The sequence below is a fragment of the Pantherophis guttatus genome, chromosome 1 (assembly GCF_059756535.1).
Source record: "Pantherophis guttatus breed Tessera chromosome 1, ASM5975653v1, whole genome shotgun sequence".
Classification (NCBI taxonomy): Eukaryota; Metazoa; Chordata; class Lepidosauria; order Squamata; family Colubridae; genus Pantherophis; species Pantherophis guttatus.
Genome location: NC_142063.1, coordinates 242,339,028 through 242,359,663, shown reverse-complemented (window position 1 = coordinate 242,359,663; position 20,636 = coordinate 242,339,028). Strand labels below are relative to the sequence as shown.

At 43.6% G+C, this 20,636-nt stretch overlaps 2 long non-coding RNA genes across 2 annotated transcripts; one reads left to right on the top strand and one right to left on the bottom strand.

The window, feature by feature from the left end:
- Positions 1–619: 619 nt before the first annotated feature.
- Positions 620–15,621, bottom strand: LOC117660804 (uncharacterized). Its single transcript, XR_004589805.3, has 3 exons — positions 15,394–15,621; positions 13,172–13,244; positions 620–980 (listed from the first exon to the last, which is right to left on the bottom strand). It is a non-coding gene; the product is annotated as an uncharacterized LOC117660804 (long non-coding RNA).
- LOC117660805 (uncharacterized) lies at positions 15,310–20,444 on the top strand. The gene is made up of 3 exons (XR_004589806.3): positions 15,310–15,338; positions 16,915–17,115; positions 20,062–20,444. It is a non-coding gene; the product is annotated as an uncharacterized LOC117660805 (long non-coding RNA).
- The last annotated feature ends 192 nt before the right edge of the window (positions 20,445–20,636 follow it).

The following is a 20,636-nucleotide window of genomic DNA, read 5'->3' as shown; positions in this document are numbered from 1 at the left end:
ACTTGTCATCCGCAACTCATATTCTATTCATCAGCTGAGAGACTCTGAACTGAGATTTGAACTTTTATTTGTTTCGCTTGTGTGTCTGCTTTGTGGTTATACAGATGCAGTAAAAAGAGACTGTTAACCTTTGAATCTAAATCAGGTTGTTTTTTTAAACCTGGCAATTTTAAGATGAATGTACTTCAATTCTCATGTTGGGATTTCTGTACTTCCGATATGTAGATTTCAACTCCCATGCTGGCTGGGGAATACTTGGAGTTGAGGTCCACGCATCTTAAGGCCATTATTATTCTTTGCTTATACATTCCCATTCTTTTTTCCACCTCTTTTCACAGCTACGAAGAGATTGGAAACTTTCACTTTTAAACTAACTATCATTTCCCATGATGACTGAATAGTGGAAATGATAACAATTTCATAATGGCTATCATTTTAGATCCTAACTTGTTCTGAATCCATTGTTCCACAATTCCCTCAGCTTAAATGCTTAGATAATTATTGATCAACACACACACACACGTCCAAAATGAGAATGCATAAAACCAAGGTTTGTCATAGCTGTTTATGGAGGAGAAAAAAAAGATTTTCTGTTTTGTGTGAGTCAAAACATATGAAATTTGTGCCAGTTTTATGTTTTTATTGTTAATTTCATTTTTTAAAAGCAGAAAGAACCAGCATTCTGTTTATACAGAGAAAACATCCAGCTTAATATATCAAAACAGGCTCTTCTTAGGAACTGGATGGTAGATAAAGATCTACCTTTACCAAAGAAAAGCCCCTGTACAATGTAAACAGCAGGAATTTCATTCCAGAAAGTATAAACAGTGCTATAAAATTAAACATTGGGGACTGTGTAGCTGAAAGCTTTGTCAAGGCTTCACAAAAAAAAAAAAAAAGATCCATCTTCCTTTGCTTTGCTCTTTAACATCCTTTTGATCTGCTCAGTAGAAATACATTCATTGGCTCCGTCTGTTCTTCTGCAGCATTTCAAATAAAAAGAAAGGAAAGGAAAGGAAACATTACTAAATGCTAAAACAAAAGTAATTTTTTTAAAATTCAATTTGCTTTATTACTGCAAATGTAACAAATGATCAACAATATTTTTGATGTTTACATTAACCCTGGCATAGTTTTTGACAGCTGAATACAGCCAAGGAAAAAAAAAAAGGCATTTTCCTTAATTTAATCATCCAAGCGGGAATGCTATCAACATACTCTCGTTGCTCAATTTGAGTCTCCCACGTCTATTATGCCAGATGTTAAAATAGCATGCCTTGAAGTGAAGAGATGGGTTGCCATTTTCTCCTGAGGCAATTGTGGCATACGTGTCTTGCTGCTGAGCTGCCAAAAGCCCCAAAGAGAAGGCTGGAGGGCTTACATCCAGCTGTTCACCATTATATCCCCTGATATTTCACATATTCAAATGAATTTTTCAAGACAGGGAAGGCAGCTCCTAACTAACTCATGCTTGTATTAATCGCAATAGATAATGACATATATATTTCTAGATAGATTTTCTATGTTCTTTGTTGAATATTGTCTTTGTGCAGATTTACTGTTATTATTATTATTATTATTATTATTATTATTATTATTATTATTATTATTATTATTATTAATCAAATTTCTATACCGCCCTACTCCCGAAGGACTCAGGGCGGTGAACAGCCAAGATAAAATACAGATAATACAAATATTAAAAATCCCTTAAAATTATTAAAAATTTTGGCCAAAACACAGATTAAAACACCCAATTTATAAAATCACGAATTAAAAAATTTAAAAGAGGAGAGTTAGGCCAGGCCAGCCTGCTGAAATAGAAAAGTTTTGAGAGCACGGCGAAACGTGCCCAGGTCCGGGATCCTCCATATCTCTGGGGGGAGCTCGTTCCAGATGGTAGGTGCCCCCACAGAGAAGGCTCTCCCCCTGGGGGCCGCCAGTCAACACTGTTTGGCCGACGGCACCCTGAGGAGCCCCTCTCTATGGGAGCGTACTGGTCGGTGAGAGGCTATTGGTAGCAGAAGGCGGTCTCGTAAATACCCCGGTCCGATGCCATGGAGCGCTCTAAAGGTGGTAACCAAAACCTTGAAGCGCATCCGGAAGACCACCGGGAGCCAGTGCAGCTCGCGCAGGAGGGGGGTCACATGGGAGCGCCACGTCGCTCCCATAACCACCCGCGCGGCCGCATTCTGGACCAGCTGGAGCCTCCGGGTGCTCCTCAAGGGGAGCCCCATGTAGAGAGCATTGCAGTAGTCCAAGCGGGAAGGTATAATACATCACCAGGTATAAAAATATGATACAATTAAATATAGTAGATAAAGGATAGGGATGCCAAGCTCTGAATAAAAAGGTTGTCGAGATCTATTATAAGTAAATCTGCATGAACCACGTCTAATTGGAAATGGGAACTAGAAAAATGTTTTCAGAATTTATAGAACTATCCCACAATCAACCTTCTCCATCCTTAGCTTAAATCCAGCATCTCTCTCTCTCTCTCTCTCTCTCTCTCTCTCTCTCTCTCTCCCTCCCCCTTTCCGTCTCTCTCTCTCTCTCTCTCTCTTTCTTTTTCCTGTTTTGACCACCTAATGCTCTAATTTCTTTGTGTATGTTATAAAGTGTCAGTTTGTACTACATACAGTCCTCAACCTGCAGTTTGTTTAGTAACTGTTCAAAGTTATAACAGCACTGAAAAAAGTAACTTCAACAAATCCTCATGCTTATGACCATTACAGCATGGTCATGTGATCAAAATTTGAGTGCTTGGCAACCAGCATATATTTAAAAAGGTTGCACTGTTCCCAGGTCACATGACTACCATTTGTGACCTTCCCAGACAGCTTTTGACAAGCAAAGTCAGTGTGGGAAGCCAGATTTGCTTAAGGGCCACATGATTCACTACAATGATTTGCTTAACAACTATAGTGAAAAAGTTTGTAACATCAGGCCCAACTCACTTAACAATTGCCTTGCTTAGTAGAGGCAATTCTGATCCTAATTGTGATCATAAGTCAAGGACTACCTGTATTGAACTGTTGTTTTATTAGAACTATAAGGCAATTACATGATCATCATCAGCCTGGAAAGTAGGGACAGGAGATATGGGAAGAAGAATAAAATGTAAAGGTAGATGAACTTTTATTTAAAAGTAGTTAAGCTTGACTTTATTCTCATGATTCTAACTCCCACATAAGGTTTTCATAATCAGATTTAATATGCTCGAATAGCATAGATCAGAGCTAAATTATCATAGATGTATGTTAATGTATATATTGGGAAGCACTCCGCTGGGAGGAAGGATCAAGTGTATAGCTAGCCTGGAAAAGGCTAAAAGGACAAGGACTTAGTTCCTTGGAGCCTTATCTAATTGTTCTCAAGAAGAGGCTGCAAGACTGAGAAGATCCCTGTACATAATAAAGTAGAACATAATAAAGTAGTTAGCTTGAATTCTGAACATGTGGGTCAGGTTCTTCATGCCCAACAGTATACAAATAGGTTAAAAGAAAGAATCAAAACTTTAATATAACCCAGAAATATGTACATCATGGAAATATATATTATGGGCAGATGGTCTCATAGAATTAAGATTCATAGAAATATTTTTGTTGTGATGTGTTAAAGAACATACTATAAATTTAGCTCTCTGCAATATGCAATTTTAAATTGATTTGTGGGAACTCTTGAAAAGGCTTTCATGAAAAGGAAGATGCTTTTAGCTGAACAGTTGTTTCAATCTCAAAGAAGCAACAGAATTTAAATAGTACTATTCTGGGACTAATTCAATAGCTGCTCCTAAATAAACCAAATTCATAACAGGAGGTTAAGCAGAACTCAACATTTTTTTAATAAAATAATTTATAACTAAAATTTTAAAAAGTTAGCAAACAGTATATATATATATACATACAGTATGTATGTGTATATATATATATATATATATATATATATATATATATATATATATATATATATATATATATATATATATATATATATATATATATAATATTTTTGTAGTCAGGGTTTTTTCCTATGTAGATCAAGTTGTTAAATGGCCATAGTGGGATGATATCTCAAATCATCACTTTCAGGCTTGTCAGACATTTTGTGTTGTTTGTTCTGAGACTTATGGGAGACTGGGATAGCACTATTTCTGTCTTTTTGGACTTCATCGGCCAGCCACACCCATATTTTATGACTCCTCCCTGTAAAGGTCAAATATTTATTCTTTTGAATAAATATTTTTGAACCTATGAATTAAAAGAATAAATATTTGACCTTTACAGGGAGGAGTCATAAAATATGGGTGTGGCTGGCCGATGAAGTCCAAAAAGACAGAAATAGTGCTATCCCATTCTCCCATAAGTCTCAGAACAAACAACACAAAATGTCTGACAAGCCTGAAAGTGATGATTTGACGTATCATCCCACTATGGCCATTTAACAACTTGATCTACATAGGAAAAAACCCTGACTACAAAAATATTATACATTTGAGATGTTAGATGTTAAAGCTTATTTCACTCTTTATTATTATTCCATTTTTTAAAAAATTGCTGTAATTTACACTTAATAAAGCTCTTACACTTAACAAAGATCTGGTGTGTTCTTATTATTTGCTCATGAAATTTGTCTTGAATTTTAGCTTTTACTTTCATTGACCATAACCTAAACAAGATAAGAATATTTATAAATTCCTATAGAGGGAAAGGCCTTGAGGGATAGGATGCAGAGCTGCTACCAAAGCAATTATATAATAAAAAGTGTCTGGGCCTGACCAAGAAAATAACTTTAAAAAAAAAAATCTCAGACAAGACCCTCTCTAGTTCAAATTCAAACTTGCAAGATTCTCTTACAATAAAAGTACTAATGACCTGCATTGGTCTACCTCATAAAGTGACATCAAACTTGCAAATCTCCTAATCTCTTTCTAGAGAAGAGATTAGAAGAGATTATTAGAAGAGATTCTGAGAGATCATTTTGGGTATTGGAGATGGCCTTTGATCTTCAGGGGTGGAGTGGGGGGCTCACTGCTATCTATTGATCACCTCATTGAAGCATTGTTGCAACACCAGCAGTAAATGGTTATACAAATGACTGATTTATAAAATGCCATGATGCAGCAAGCAACAATTGGGATATAATCTGCCTCAACCTGCCCTGGCACAGCAGCCTACAGCATAGCTGGTGTTTCTGAGTTCTCTTGGGAGCTTGCCAGAAAAAAATTGGAGGAGACCAGGACCAATTCCTGACCTTCTTGACTTAATATGAACTGTTTATGGTTGGCAGACCAGCGTAGTTTCACACAGATGACACCAAGGTGACTTTTATGCTAAGTTTACTAAAAGCTGGAGCAGCTAAATGGGCCTCACCAATCATTGATAGCAATTGCCTGGTACTGGACAATTATTGAAAATTTATGTGAAGATTTACACGTTGCTTTGATGATACCTTGGAGCACCTGACTTCCATCTATGAGATCTGCAAAGGTCAGTGGAGAATGAGGTTATATATATAACCTGAGAAAACAAATATATATATATATATATATATTGGATTTTAAATTACTTGCCAGAGATGTAGATGAAATGACCTGGACCTGATTGACCAGTTCAGAGAAGATTTGCTGAAGAACTAAGATAAGCATGTGAGACAACGCAACACACCACATAATTTGAGAAAATATTTCCAAAGTTGTGTGATAATAGATGACATGTTGGAATTGTTGAGGCAAGGAAGAAATGGCCCGGGGGGGAGGGGGGGTTTACAGTCTCTCTTTCCCCCTTCCTCCATTCTGCTGACCATCTTGGAATCCAGGAAAATGAGAGGCTGTATGAAGTATGAACTTGAGCACCCAAGAGAACATCAAGAAAGAAACATCTGACCCTCTGTTTTTACTGTTTTTACTTTTACTATGGAGCTTGTATGTACTTTTACTATGGAGCTTGTATGCACACTGAAATTTCAGGATTCTGACATAGCAGCAAAATGCAAGACTTACAAGTCTCTGGAGCATGTAGCAAGCAAGTGCCCAACTCGTTTCAAAATTCATCAGGAAACTTTGCAAGGCCCTCTCTCAGGGGTTTCAAGACAACTAAGATAGCCAATAGCAAGCAATCATACTTTATTGTGCTTTTTACTCTTTGTTTACATTCAAGCCAGTAAAATGTTTTGATCTTCTGGACTCAGGGGCAATCTCTGATTTCTAGATGAAGCCACAATGCAAAATTAAAGTAGCTGAACCAGAGTCTCAAAAGATAGTGATGATAGAGACAGTAGATGGACAGCGTTGGAAAACAAACATTGTCTTACCTGAATGTTCCTTTTCGGAGTACTGCGACTGCAGTCCATAGCTGGGTTCCTTCATCTTCAGTTCCTTTTGACTGGGTGATCTTTAAGAATATTTCTCTCTTCGCCCTGTGGCCACGCCCACTGCTCCCATAATGCACCAGTCTTTGAACGAAGGCGCGACCACCTAACATAGTCCAAGAAAAGACCAACAGGCCGACAACAATAACAAGTCCAGACATCAATAGTCCAATAATAGAAGAAAGGAAAAAAAACAAGGGAGGGGATGGACTGCAGTCGCAGTACTCTGAAAAGGAACATTCAGGTAAGACAATGTTCGTTTTCCAGAGTACTGCTCCTGCAGTCCATAGCTGGGATATACCCAAGCTCAGAAAAAAACAAGGGTGGGAAACTAAAGGCCCCCGGAGTCCTGCGTCGCTAGCACACTCTGCAGGACACGACGGCCAAAAGAAGCCTCAGCCGAGAAAAATGAATCCACCCTATAATGTCTGATAAAAGGTGTCACAGAGGACCAGGTGGCAGCCCGGCAAATGTCAGAAACAGATGCCTGAGTGGCCCAAGCAGCTGACGTTGCTGCACTACGAGTAGAGTGAGGCAAAATCCCGGATGGGACCTGCCTGGCCTGACGTTCATAAGCGGTAGAGATGCACGCCTTAATCCACCTGCCCACAGTCGATGGAGATATTTTTTGACCCAAGGATCTTGGATGGAAAGATATCAAAAGGGCCTCCGTTTTCCGGAATGACTCAGTCCTGCGAATATAACGCCTGAGGGCCCTGCGCACGTCAAGCGTGTGCCAATCTCTCTCACGTTGGTGCTTGGGTGACGGACAAAAGTCAGGAAGGATTAATTCCTAAGCGTGATGAAAATAAGAGTTCACTTTCAGCAAAAAAGCCGGGTCCAGGCGAAGAACAACCGTATTAGCATGGAAAATACACAAGTCGTTCCAGATCGACAGAGCTGAAAGTTCGGCTATCCGTCTGGCGGATGTGATCGCCAAGAGGAAGGCGACCTTATAAGACAAGTACTTAAGAGACACAGAGCCCAGCGGTTCGAAAGGGGGACTCATAAGCGATTGAAGAACAAGGGAAAGGTCCCAGGACGGGTATCGACGAACCGGAGGTGGACGCAAGTTCATAGCCCCATGCAAGAATTCTCTGATTTGGGGATGGTGAGACAGAGACGAGTAAGGCGGACAGCGAACTACAGTGGACAAAGCAGCAGTCTGTCGACGAAGGGTAGACGGTGACAAGCCCTTGTCCAGGCCAGACTGTAAGAAGCAGAGGATGTCCACGACCTGAGCCGACGTAGGGTCCACCAAGTTGTCAGCACACCAGGCGCAGAAAGCCCTCCACGAGGACTTGTATATGCGCGATGTCGAAGGTCTGCGAGATGCCTGTATAGTGGTTATGACAGAATCGGGGAGACGGTCCTTGCGCAGGATGACCTGCTCAAACGCCAAACAGCCAATCGGAGCCATCCTGGATCTGGGTGGAACACCGCTCCTTGGCGTAGAGAGAGACGGCTCAGTGGGATCTCCCATGCAGGGAGTATGGACAAAGCCACCAGGTCGGCATACCACGGCCGACGAGGCCAACTGGGAGCCACCAGCAGAAGTTCTGCACGTTCGTCCAACAACTTTCGAATGACTTGAGGAATCAACAGAAGTGGGGGAAAGGCGTACAAGAGGCCGGGAGGCCAGCGGCACCATAGGGCGTTGTGGTCCTCTGCCATCCGAGTTGGATAACGTGACACAAATCTGGGAAGCTGGGCGTTCGCCGGACTGGCGAAGAGGTCTACAACAGGCAGGCCGAAGATGGTGACAGCCTCCTGGAAAATCTCGGGATCCAGTTGCCATTCCGACTGGTCTATCAGTTGCCTGCTGAGCCAATCTGCCCTCACATTGTCCACGCCCGAGATGTGATCGGCCTTCAGAGACAGAACGTGACCCTCGGCCCAAGAGAACAGCTTCTCTGCCTCCAGCATCAGGTCCCTTGACCTCGTGCCCCCTTCCTTGTTTATATGGGCCTTGGCAGAGATATTGTCCGTGAGGACGAGGACATGCCGGTCTTGCAACAGGGGGCGAAAATGACAGAGAGCCAGGCGAATCGCTCTCAACTCCAAGAGGTTGATGCTCAACGTCTGTTCCGATGGAGACCAGCGGCCCTGCACCATCTGATCGTTGAGATGGGCTCCCCAGCCCAAGAGGCTGGCATCTGAGGTCAAGGTCAGCCGATCCGGGATCAGAAACTGTGTACCGAGGAGAAGCTTGGGGCCTGTCCACCAGTTGAAGGACAGGGCGATTTGAGGGGGGAGCGAAACCTTGTGGAGAGAATCGCTGCGACCCGAGCGTTGAAACGGTAGCAGGAACCACTGCAACGGCCTCGTGTGTCTGCGCGCCCATGGCACTATCGAGAAACATGAGACCATTTTCCCCAACAACTGGGATAGATGTAGAAGAGGAACAGTCCGCTTGGATTGGATGAGTCGAATCAGGTTGCGAATGCTTTCCGCCCTGTCCGGAGATAGGGAGACCTGGCCCCGAGCGGAGTCGATCACCGCCCCCAAGTGTTGGAGAACAGTGGTTGGGTGTAGATGACTCTTCGGGAAGTTGATCGAAAACCCGTGGTCTTGAAAGGATTCGATGACCAGGGCCAGGTCCCGAGAGGCTTGGCTTCTGGAGGAGGACAGGACTAGAATGTCGTCCAGATAGCACAACACCCTTACAGGTAACACTCGGAGAGCAGCCGCCACAACCGCCACCAGCTTTGTGAACGTCCTTGGCGCAGATGACAAGCCGAAGGGCATTGCACAGTACTGATAATGGTCCTCCCCAATCTGGAAACGTAGGTATTGGCGGTGGGCCGGAAGGACCGGAACGTGCAGATAAGCCTCCTTGAGATCGACAGACTGGAGGAAGTCGTCCCGTCGAACACCTGCAAGGATGGATCCCAAGGAGTGCATTTTGAATCTGCGGTAGCGGACCGACAGATTCAGCTGCTTTAAATTTAAGATGGCTCTCCAACCCCCCGAATGTTTGGGGACCAAGAATAGGGTTGAATAGAAGCCCTTGCCCTGCTGATCCCGAGGAACAGGTTCTATTGCTCGGATAAGGAATAAGTGGAGGACCTCCTTCCTCAGAAGAGTCTCTTTGTCGGGGGACAGGTGGGCCGGACAGCGGACATAACGAACCGGAGGACGTCCCAGAAAGTCGATGGCCAGGCCTTGAGATACCGTCCAAAGAATCCAGGCGTCCTTGGTTGAGCGTTCCCATCGGTGGCTGAAGTGTTGAAGATGCCCCCCGATGGGATCCTGCGACCCATAGTCATTTGCCCCGACGGGCCTGGCGGAAGCCCGATCCACGGAAAGGGCGTCTGTAGCTGTTGGCCCTGGACCTGTCTCGAAACCGCTGCCTATCCGATGAACGGTCGGGTCCAGGAAACGAACCTCGCTGTGGATAGGGCCCCCCTGAGCCCGACGAAGTCCGAAAGGGCTGACGTTGGGAATAGGGCGTGTAGCGTCGTTCTGGTCTGCGGTAAGAGGACGCGGGCATCACCTTCCTTTTGTCCTTGTCCTCGACCAGGACAGGGTCTAGAGCAGGACCAAAGAGGTTCGGGGCCTTAAAGGGGGCTGCCGCCAATTTCCACTTTGCTCTGGCATCAGCTCTCCAATTTCTGAGCCAAAATAGTCTGCGAGATGTCACAGAAGAGGCCAAGGCCCTTGAGGCAAACTTCACCGAGTTTAACGAGGCGTCTGCCGAGTATTCGGTGGCCGCTACGATCTTATTTATATCTTGGTGAAGCCGTGTGTCTTCCGGTGGTAGTTTTTCTTGAAGCTGCCTCAGCCATATCAATGTGGCCCTATTAAAGAACGACGTAGCCATCGCCGTCTTAATTGTCCAAGCAAGGGATTGATGTTCCTTACGAAAGGAAAGTTCAGTCTTTCTGTCCTCTGACTTAAGAACGTCCAAAGCATCCGAGGACAAAAGTGAGGAGGACGAAAGGCTCGCAATTGGAGGGTCCACCGCAGGTAAGGCCAATAAGGAGTCCAACTCAGGAGCCCCACAGTATAACTTTTTGTCCAGGCTGGTGGGGCCCATCAGAGACCCCGGTTGAGACCAGGGGGACTGTAGAACATCTGCAAACAGTTGAGGGCAGGGAATAAAATCCTTCCCTGGTTTGGATGATGAAAACAAAGCCTCATGAGGGGCTGCAGACGTAGACGGTTCAGTAAGTGGAACTCCCATATTGGTGGTCTGTCGAGCTTTATGCAGCAAAGACTTAAATAGCGAAGGTCGGAATAAGCCGGAGAAGGCGGGAGTGTCCGGTGGAAGGTCCTCATCCTCTGAGAATTCCAATTCTTCAGGTAGCTCCTCATCCTGCTCGGATTCCCCAGAGGAAATGTGAACCAACCGAGATGGAGATCTGGAACGAGCAGGAATTGCTGATTGGGAAGAGCAGGCCTGAACTGGAAGCGTCTGTTGAAGGACAGATTGGTGAATCCCCGCAGCCAATATGGAGGACAGGGCATTGGACAACGCCGCCTGTAAATCCACCTGGGGGGCCAACAACTGACCATCCGGGCCCCGTAAGCCCGCAGCAGTAGGTGTAAATGTAGCCTCAGCCCGACTGGAAGCAGGAGCATGAGTCTCTGCAAGGCCCATGGTCGAGACGTCAGGTAAGGACATTGAGGCCCTCTTAGTAAGAGACAAGCCAGATGGGGCCCGAGATGTGGAAGTGCCACGATCCTCACTGGGACCAGGAGTGGCATCGGGTGTCACAGAGGAGTCCTCTCGAGGACAAAGCCGTTGAGCAGGAGCAAAGACAGAGGACGAAGTGGCCAATCTGGCTCTATCATACTGCTTCTCAAGCGCCCTATGCCGGCGCTGGGCGTCCTTCTCCGCCGCTGACGAAGGTCTACGCTGGTGAGGTTCAGTGGAAGCGGCAGTAGACCTCCCTCGTGACTTAGACCTGTGTTTGGACGGGGCCCTAGGTGGACTGGGCTCCCTCTCCGAGTCAGAGGACAAATAGGAATCCGCCATCTCAGGAAGGCAAGGTAAATATATTTATGTATGTACAAGACTTATTATTGTCCTTTTTTTTTTTTTTTATGAAATTTTTTTTTTTTGGAGATTTTGAATTTGTATTTTATATATATATATATATATATATAACAACAAGAAAACTATATACAGGAGACGCCCAAAGTCTTGTAAGATGGGGTGCGACCAGAAGGCGTAGGCCTAAGGAGCCCCCAATATCACGGGCAAACAGTCCGGCTTAGATCAAAGAAGGTCTGCCTCTGGCCCGCGCACCACAGGGCAACAATGAGGCGGAGACAGTTAACGAGCGTGCCAAGCACTCAACGTGGCGAGATCAAAGGCCTGCCGAAAAATCACCAGAAAATGGCCGCCGGAACGATGACAGTTCTAAAATGGTGCCCGCAGCTGCAGGGGACTGCGTGGGCTAATGGCGGCTAGCTGAGGGCGCGCTCGAACAGATCCAAAATGGCGCCCGCTGCTGCTCTAGGCTGCGCTGGGTAGACGGCTAATGACTCGGAGGGGTGCCGGACACAAAGCGAAGGCACCACAACAACACGCGCCTCCGTCCCGGCAATAAACTTTAAAGGGGGCGCCGCCCAAAGGTCGGGCGCCTCGATCTCTCACCGCCGGCAGCTTGGGACAGCGCGAAGCTCCAGAGATCGACGCTTGAAAAATGTCGTCAGCGCAGCAAGTTCGGCACTAAAGGGAGGCCCCGGCTGAGTTGGCCAGTAATCGCAGCAGCAAGCTAGCATCGAGAAATCAACATCAGAGCCTGCAGGGCAAACCATGCACAACTCCGGAGCCGCTACTACGAGAGCCGATTCAAACCAAATTAAATAGAATGGTGTGGGGGTGATCACGGCGACTCGCAACCCCGCGCTCACACCAGCGGCTAGAAGCAAGGACGGGGAACCGCCCCGAAGGGTCGGAAAGCCCCTGCTGCGGTCTGACGGCCGTCAGATGCCCGGGGGGAGAACGGACTGGCGCCCCAGCTCCGATTCCAGCTCCCTGCAGCTTTCTGAAATAGGCTCTCACCGAGAGAAAAAACACTAAATGAAAAATAAATAAAATCCTAAACGCTAAAGGCTAATTCAAGCAAAGGTGAACACGAAGAGAGAAAAAAACACACCAGTCTTCAGTGACTGAGTGAAAAGACTGGTGCATTATGGGAGCAGTGGGCGTGGCCACAGGGCGAAGAGAGAAATATTCTTAAAGATCACCCAGTCAAAAGGAACTGAAGATGAAGGAACCCAGCTATGGACTGCAGGAGCAGTACTCTGGAAAATAGGACCACTTTTGCAGCACACAAACCTATTGCAACTGACAATGCAAGATTATAAAGCCTCTTTTGAACACCAACCATGAATTACTGGGTTTTGAGGCAGATGTATCATTTTGGGTTTTGCAGCAGCTGAGATCCCAGTGAGTGGGCAGTGGCTGTTGTCATCTGTGAGTCCATACAGGTTCACAGAGGCAGATTTAAGGGACTTAGTTGAAAGTGAGTTTAAGGAAACAGTTAAAATTGCTGCTGATGTATTGTACTCCCAGCTGTCCATAATTACCCCTTTTTGTTGGATTTTGTCTGGCAATAGAGTCTCCAAGGCTGCTGGTGTTCAGGAATTTCAATCTGCCATCTGGTGGCATTAAGACTGGGGTAGCCCAGGAGTTCGTGGCCTCCATAGCCATCCTAAACCTATGTATAGTCATTGATGGTCAAATATGTACCAGTGGCTGCATATGTATGATGCACACAAAAACATGCAGAGCTCTGATTGCTCCATTATAGTTGCCATCTTGACTTTTTTACCACATGTTGCAGACTTGCTTGGTAGTAGTATAGCAATGGTTTGCCATTGTCACCTTCTGGATTTTCTTTTCACCTTCCCAATTTAGTCTGCAATCAGAGAAAGGAGAACCAGTTAACTAGAGTTCACCCATCCCCAATCCCCAAAGCTGATGCAGAAAGAGACCATGGTCACAGGTATTGAAGACTTCTGAAAGGTCAAACAGAGCAAGGATGGATGCATTAGTCTCAAGGGTGAAATCCAGCAAGTTCTGACAGGTTCTGGAGAACCAGTAGTGGAAATTTTGAGCAGTTTGGAGAACCAGTAGCGCAAATTTTGAGTAGTTTGGAGAACCAGCGAATACCACCTCTGGCTGGCCCCAGAGTGGGGAGAGAACGGGGATTTTGCAGTATCCTTCCCCTGGAGTGGGGTGGGAATGGAGATTTTGCAGTATCCTTCCCCAACAGGCCCACCAAGCCACACCATACCACACCCACCAAGCCACACCCACAGAACTGGCAGTAAAAAAATTTGGATTTCGCTACTGATTAAACCCCACCGTGTCTGGTAAGAGATCATCTAAAAGTGCAACCATTTCTGTTTCCATTATCAGGCCTGAATTCTGACTGAATTTATGTACTGTACAAGAAAGTGAGAAGATTTTTAATGGCTCTCCTTTTATAATTTAACTGGCACAAACATGATTTGCTCTCCTTTGCCAGGTATCTTAGATTGTTTGGTGTCTGGACCATAACATTTTGTATGTCAGCACTTCAACCTGCATTTACTCTAATGCTGACATAAGAAGGAGAAGAGCACATTGTAGCAATTGTGGCTTTCCTTTATACATAGCTTGTGTAATAGTGGCTTAATATCAATTTCCCTCAAGTTAGTTAAATATACCATATATATATTGTATGTTTATTGTATATTTATTGAGATTGTTTTATCACTGAGAGGTGTTTGAAAAAGTTCACTTTGGCTGAGGTATATAAATTACAAATGAAAACAATAAAATTCCTCTAAGCAATTTGACATGCCTATTTCCTTTATTTAAAAGAGTCAATGGTTGCTTGGACCATCTCCTCTTAATAGGAGAACAGTTAAAATGGTGTTAATTTAAGATTCTGACTTATATAAACCATCCAGATGGAGACCTTCTTAAAAATCTATTTCGATTCTGGTTTACAAAAAACAATAATTCAGTGTTAAAATTATTTATCAGTCTTATAAATATACCTGTGTATGTGTAACCCCTAAAAGATAGAATGAAAAGGCTATTTTACACAGACATATATAAATTCTTGAGAGCTTTCTACGGAGTAAAAGAATTCTTCAGAGCTTTCCATTCAAGGGCCAAGAGCGGTCCCCTATTCCTTTTGCAGCACACCAAATAGCAAAGAAAGTACCGGGACAAGATTTTTGCATCAAAATGTGTCAAGTACCAAATTCAATGAGTTTTGAAGCAGAATATTGAGGTTCCATTGTATATAACTTTACGTAGTAGAAAAATGCATGGAGAGAGAAGCACTAAAATTTAGAAGTATAACTCTAGTAAAGAAGTATTCTTGTGGCTGGTGTTTATGTGAAAAACAAGAAAGATAATCTTTATTTGGGAAAACTTGAGTCTGTATAGAGCAATGAGCCTTGGCTCTTCTCAAGAGGCCATCACTAAACTACCCTGAACAATTATCATTCACTCTCCAATTGTCCCTTTATGGGAAAGTTGATTGGGCCGCAATTACAGAGGGTCCTAGACAAAACAGATTATCAAGACCCCTTTTTATCATTCTCTCTCTCTCATGTATCTTACATATTTTCAGGTTGTTGCTCTTCAACTGAAGCACTCAACTAATGCTCAGGGAACAATCTGTCCAGAGCCATCTCCTTTGGTGCTCATTTGACTTTTCTGAGTTTTAAAAAACTTTTTTTTAATTAAAAAAAAAATGGCAGCCTACATAGCAAATGCAATCCTCTGGCATCATCTTTATTTCCAACTAGCTGATAACCCGGCGCTGCCCGGGTATTTATAGACATCAAAGTGTTTGTCTGATAGGGAGCCATTAAGAGGGGCCTTCCTTCCCCCTACTCCCATGCCCATCATCCCTGCCCTCTCCCATCCCCCTCCCACCCCCCTACCTGTGCCACCATCCGTTTTACCATTTCCTCAAACTGGGCCTGGGGCTGGAACATAAATCCCTGAGGTGGGCCATGCTGCGCCTCCTCCACTCCTGCTGAAATAGGCTGTGGCCTCCATACCTGTTTCACCTCGGTTGGTGTGGTCCCGTCCTTCATGCGATGAGTTGGGGCAAAGGACGATCCTGGGAAAATGGGCCGAAGCTGTGAGGAGGGGGCGGACGATCTGGTTAGGCCGTGGCCAGTCTAAGTCCTCTGTACTGGTCTAATCAGGCTCCCTTAGCTTCATAGGCCTACTGTGTGAGGGAGGCCTAGGCCTTAAAGGCCCACTGTGTGAGGGAGCACGCTCAATCAAAGGTCTCTGTACTGGCCTAATCAGGCTCCCTTCCCCCTCCCATGACATCACAAACAAATGTTGCTATAGGACACCGCACTCACTCTCCTTAAAGGCCCAGGCTTTCCAGAGTTAGGCTGGGACACACACATATACAGACACACACACACACACACACCAGGGGTGTCTTAACCCCACAGTTCTTGTCTCCAGAGGATAAGTCATCTGTGTGCCAAGTTTGGTTGGAATTGCTCAAGGTGTTGCAGAGTTATGCTTAAACAAACATACATACATACATACATAGATCCTGATAGATAGATAGATAGATAGATAGATAGATAGATAAGAAGATAAAGTGACAATGTGATGCAACTTTGTGATTTCCCTCAACACTTTGCTCTATGTTGTATGCAGTGGTGGGTTCCTCCCGGATCCGCCTGGTTCCGCTGAGCTGGTAGCGGTGATGATATGACATCACCGAACCGGTTCTGCCCCCACCCACCCCGCGTTATTCTTACCTTTTATTTGGCCCAACCCAAATCTATTGCTGCCTCCTGAGTCCCAGCTGATGGCTAGAGAGAAAAAAACTGTTTAAACTCTTGCCGCAGGGCTTCAAAGGGCCGCCCTACAGCTGATCAGTGTTAAAAGAAAACAAATGAGTAGACCGGTGCCTGCAAAAATACATGAGTAGATCAGTGCCTGCAAAAATACATGAGTAGATCAGTGCCTGCAAAAATAAATGGGTAGATTGGTACAGCTCTGCAAGCAGTTAAAAGCCTGGTAGACCAGTACCTCTGCTAAATCCTAAATAATTGTCACATGACCATCAAGCCACGCCCACAAAATAAGCCATGCCCACAGAACCAGTAGTAAAAAAATTTAGAACCCACCTCTGGTTGTATGTCTTATGCTTTTAGTTTATGGAGTATTCCAGAGCTATTTGGAAGAAGCTATTTGGAATGCAACAACTAAATAAATAAATCAGATAAGTATCTAAACTGAACAGAACAGTCAGAAGACAAAAGGAAGTGGACTTAGATAAAAGCCCTAAGAATATCACTATAATATCAAGAGGCATGTTATGTAGAAACATGAGAAGTAAGTCCTGTAAACAAGGAAAGGAGATCAATGTGAAGATTCCCTCTGATAATTATTTCTATATCTATGTCCCCTAAGCAATCAATAGTATATAAGGGCAAAAAGCCAGCATTTGAACAGCTGAATTCCAACATCAAGCTTCCTTCATGAATCTGTGGAATAATTTCCAGCTGTTTATTTCTATATTTAAAGTCATTTTGGTATCATTTCAGGATCTGAAGATCTGAAGAATGCAAACTTTTCACATGTTCTAATGTGCTAAAGATACAGTGATATGTTATTGATGCCAGTCCAACTGTAATTAATTTATTCTGTTTGGAATCTGTGAAAGGAAAACAGGGTAGGAGCAAAAGGAAATTCTCTTCCAAACATTTTTATATCTTCACCCAAACAGTATCTTTCATCCAAAGATGGTGAGTTCAGAAATATGCTAAAAACTTAAGACAATTTCCTTGAACCCCATATAGGTAGGCCTCGCTTGACAACAATAATTAGGGCCAGCAACTTTGTCATTAAGTGAAGTGGTTGTAAGGCATGATGTCACATGACCGTGCCAACGTATGACAACAGTTCCAGTAGTCCAAGTTGAATCCTCTGATGTTGCAGGATCTCACAGTCAGGTGCTTCCCATTTGCCTCCTTCTGCTGGTTTCTGTATTGATTTTGCTTCTCAGAAGCCAGCTCTAAAAGTTGCAAATGGCAAGCCCATAATTATGAGATGCTGCAACTGTTGTAATTGTAAGCTTGTTGCCAAGTACACAAATCATGATCACATGACTGTGGAGATGCTGTGATGGCCACAACTACAAGGAGAAGTTGTAAGTGTCCTCATTTAGCACCCCTGAAATTTTGAACCTTCTCTGAATGAGCAGTCCCTGAACAGGGACCACCTGTACTGCTAGTGAACAAATACTCATGATACGACTTATATGCCTTCACCTAAATATTTAACCTTGTTAATGCACTGAGGCTGAATTACCTCCTTGCTCTATAGCAAGGGGGTCAAACTTGCATCATCACGGAGTTGTCACATGACCTATCATGAGTTTTTCCCCCTTCGCTAAACCGGATGTGGGCATGGCCAGTGCATGACGCATCCGGCCCGTGGGCCACGAGTTTGACACCCCTACTTTATAGAATTAAGAGTTAGTCAGATTGATGGAGGTAGATAGTAGTGATCTGATGTGACAGCTGCCTTCCTTTATCATGTTTATCATTTGATGAGTGCACTGCAAGTGACAATCTCTGACCAAGATGTCATGCATTTCCATTATATTCAACTGTAAATTAAAAATAAGCATTGAAATTGCTAATGTTACATGGATGTAAATGGAGCTCAAATGAGATGCAATCAAAGCTTTATTTCTTAATAAATTTACTGAGTCACCCATTTCGATTTTTTTAAAAGCACTTATTCTGTGATGTAAGCAAAACAATAAAATATACAGCATTAAGGCTCAGTATTGCATAGCATAAACTTGTTTCCATTTAAGCCACTTTCCCCAAAATAACTCATTAAATGTATCAGCAATAACAAATATTTTCCAGGAAGTTATCTTTTAGTCGCAACATATCTTGGACACTCCTGTTTTCATACACTCCTGATTCAGACTATTTGAAAATTAAGGACAGAACAGAACAGATTATTTGCTCAATAGGACATACTCACAAATAAGGACAAACTGGGATATATTTGGTGGTAATATTGTGCCAGGGGTGACATCTACTTACTTTCCCAACCGGTTCGGAAGTGCACGCACTGGACCCTTTGCGCATGCACAAACTCTTTTGCGCATGCGCAGAGGGTAAACGACCAGGCATGTGGGTGGAGCCTCACGCCGCCATCACTACTGGTTCTCCAAACCACCGGCCGCCATCGCTATCGGTTCGGCCGAACCTGTCCAAACAGGGAGCATTTCACCCCTGTACTTTGCCCATACCCACTCATTGTTCACACCCACACTTATCAAGGTTAGATTGGTTTTTTTTAAAGATTTTAAGAAGAAATATACCACTTTTTAAAATTCCACAAAACTTTTGGTTTTATGTAACCCTTACCTATATTTTTCAAGTGGATTATATTTTATTTTGGTAATCTCTGGTTTCCTGTTTTAATGTTGTAAATTCTGTTATGGAACCTTTTGAAGGCCTCAAAGCATTTATAAAGTGATTTAAATATAAATATATTGGATTATTACCAGGTCTCCTTGCTAAAATAGAGCTAAGGATGTCTGTAAAAGTATCATTCCCTCTCCCATATATTTTACCTATTTTCAATTTATTGCTCTTCAACTGAAGCACTCAACTAATGCTTAGCAAACGCTCTGTCCATAACCATTTCTCTCGGTATTCATTTAACTTTTTTGACTTTAAAAAACATTTTTAAATTTTTTTAAAGAAAAAGTTGGCAGCCTATATAGCAAATGCTATGGCATCATCTTTATTTCCCATAATGCCCCTAAGTGTCCAGTGCTTCCTGAAAGTGTTCTTAGAACATAAAGACATTATGGGGCTGCATCCCAGTGTTGGGTGGTTTGGAAGACTGTTCATCTGCCTAGAAAAAGAATAAAGATGAGCAGGGGGAAAAAAGCAGTCCCCTGTAGAAAGAGAAGGATATAGTGAGAACAGCAAGCAGCTTATTTTGCACGGCGGCCATTTTATTAAAGAACAAGTTCCTGTAACAGCCTTTTCCCAGCTCTCTGGTGGTTGCAAACAATGGCCAGCTACCATGTAATTTCAAATGAATTTGATGGAGGTGTAGAGTGACAAAACCTTGCCCAGTAATAAAACACATTTTACTTGAGGAAGGTATTTTGTGAAGGACACCTCTGTCTCTAAAGTGGATAAACTTGTTTGGAAAAACCAGTGCAGCATATACTACAAGGCCAAGTATTATTTTCATGTACAGTATTGCTTTTTGCACTGCCAAATTATAGCTATCTTTTTAACAGGAAATGTTGATACCACCTTTCTACAACTTTCATTGTTTGTTTTTAATGTTAGGGGTTGGGTGGGAAGGAAAAGAGACAGGGTAAGGTTTCTTTCTTCTTAAACAAATTACTCTGCTCCCATCTTCTTTAAGTTCACCTAGTTCAGAAGTGTCAAACTGGCGGCCCATGGGCCAGATGCGTCACGCAGAGGCCACGCCCACCCCAGCTCTGCGAAAGGAAAAAACGTTACGAAACATCATGTGATAGCAACATGTGACATGGCGAGTTTGACACCCGTGACTTAGTTAGTGGAGTAGATGTTATTTCCCTTTAATTGTTCTTCTGATCCACAGTTAGCTTATTATGCTGTTGCAGTTATTCCTTATTTCAATGCTAGTCTCGCTTACCACTTTGCAATTCTTCTTTTCAGATGAGGAGATGGCTTCAGAGAATTGGGATGCCCTTGGGGCATCAGGCTGTGGATGACTGGTTTCAGGACTGAGATCTGTACCCAGCCAAAGTGTGCAAAGCAGGTTCCAGCTGTAGGAATGGATACATTGCAATAAGCAGTCAAGAGCAGGAGGCTTTTAATAGAACTGCATTCATTGTTCCTCTGCCTCAGATGTGGGCAACTAGATACAACTGCTTCAAAGATCGCTTCTACTGAACACAGAAGCAAAGCTACTCACTGTGTCTTATTCCACCAATGCCTGGTCAAATCACAATCCACGAAGTACATTCTGAGTTAATGACTGTTTAGCGTTCTTCAATTATACCAAAATTAAGCATTAAAAAGTCTTTGTATAAAGCACAGCCTTCTCGTACCTCACTGTTTAACATTCCACATTGGGCTTCACATCAAACCCATGCATCTGTTTGTACACTATCTGCCCCATTGCTAGATGAGGTATGTTTTTTTTTAAAGAGACATTTTGGAGACAACCCTGAAGCCCTCATAAAGTTTGCTTAAATTCCCACATATTCAGTGCAAAACCTTTATGAGGT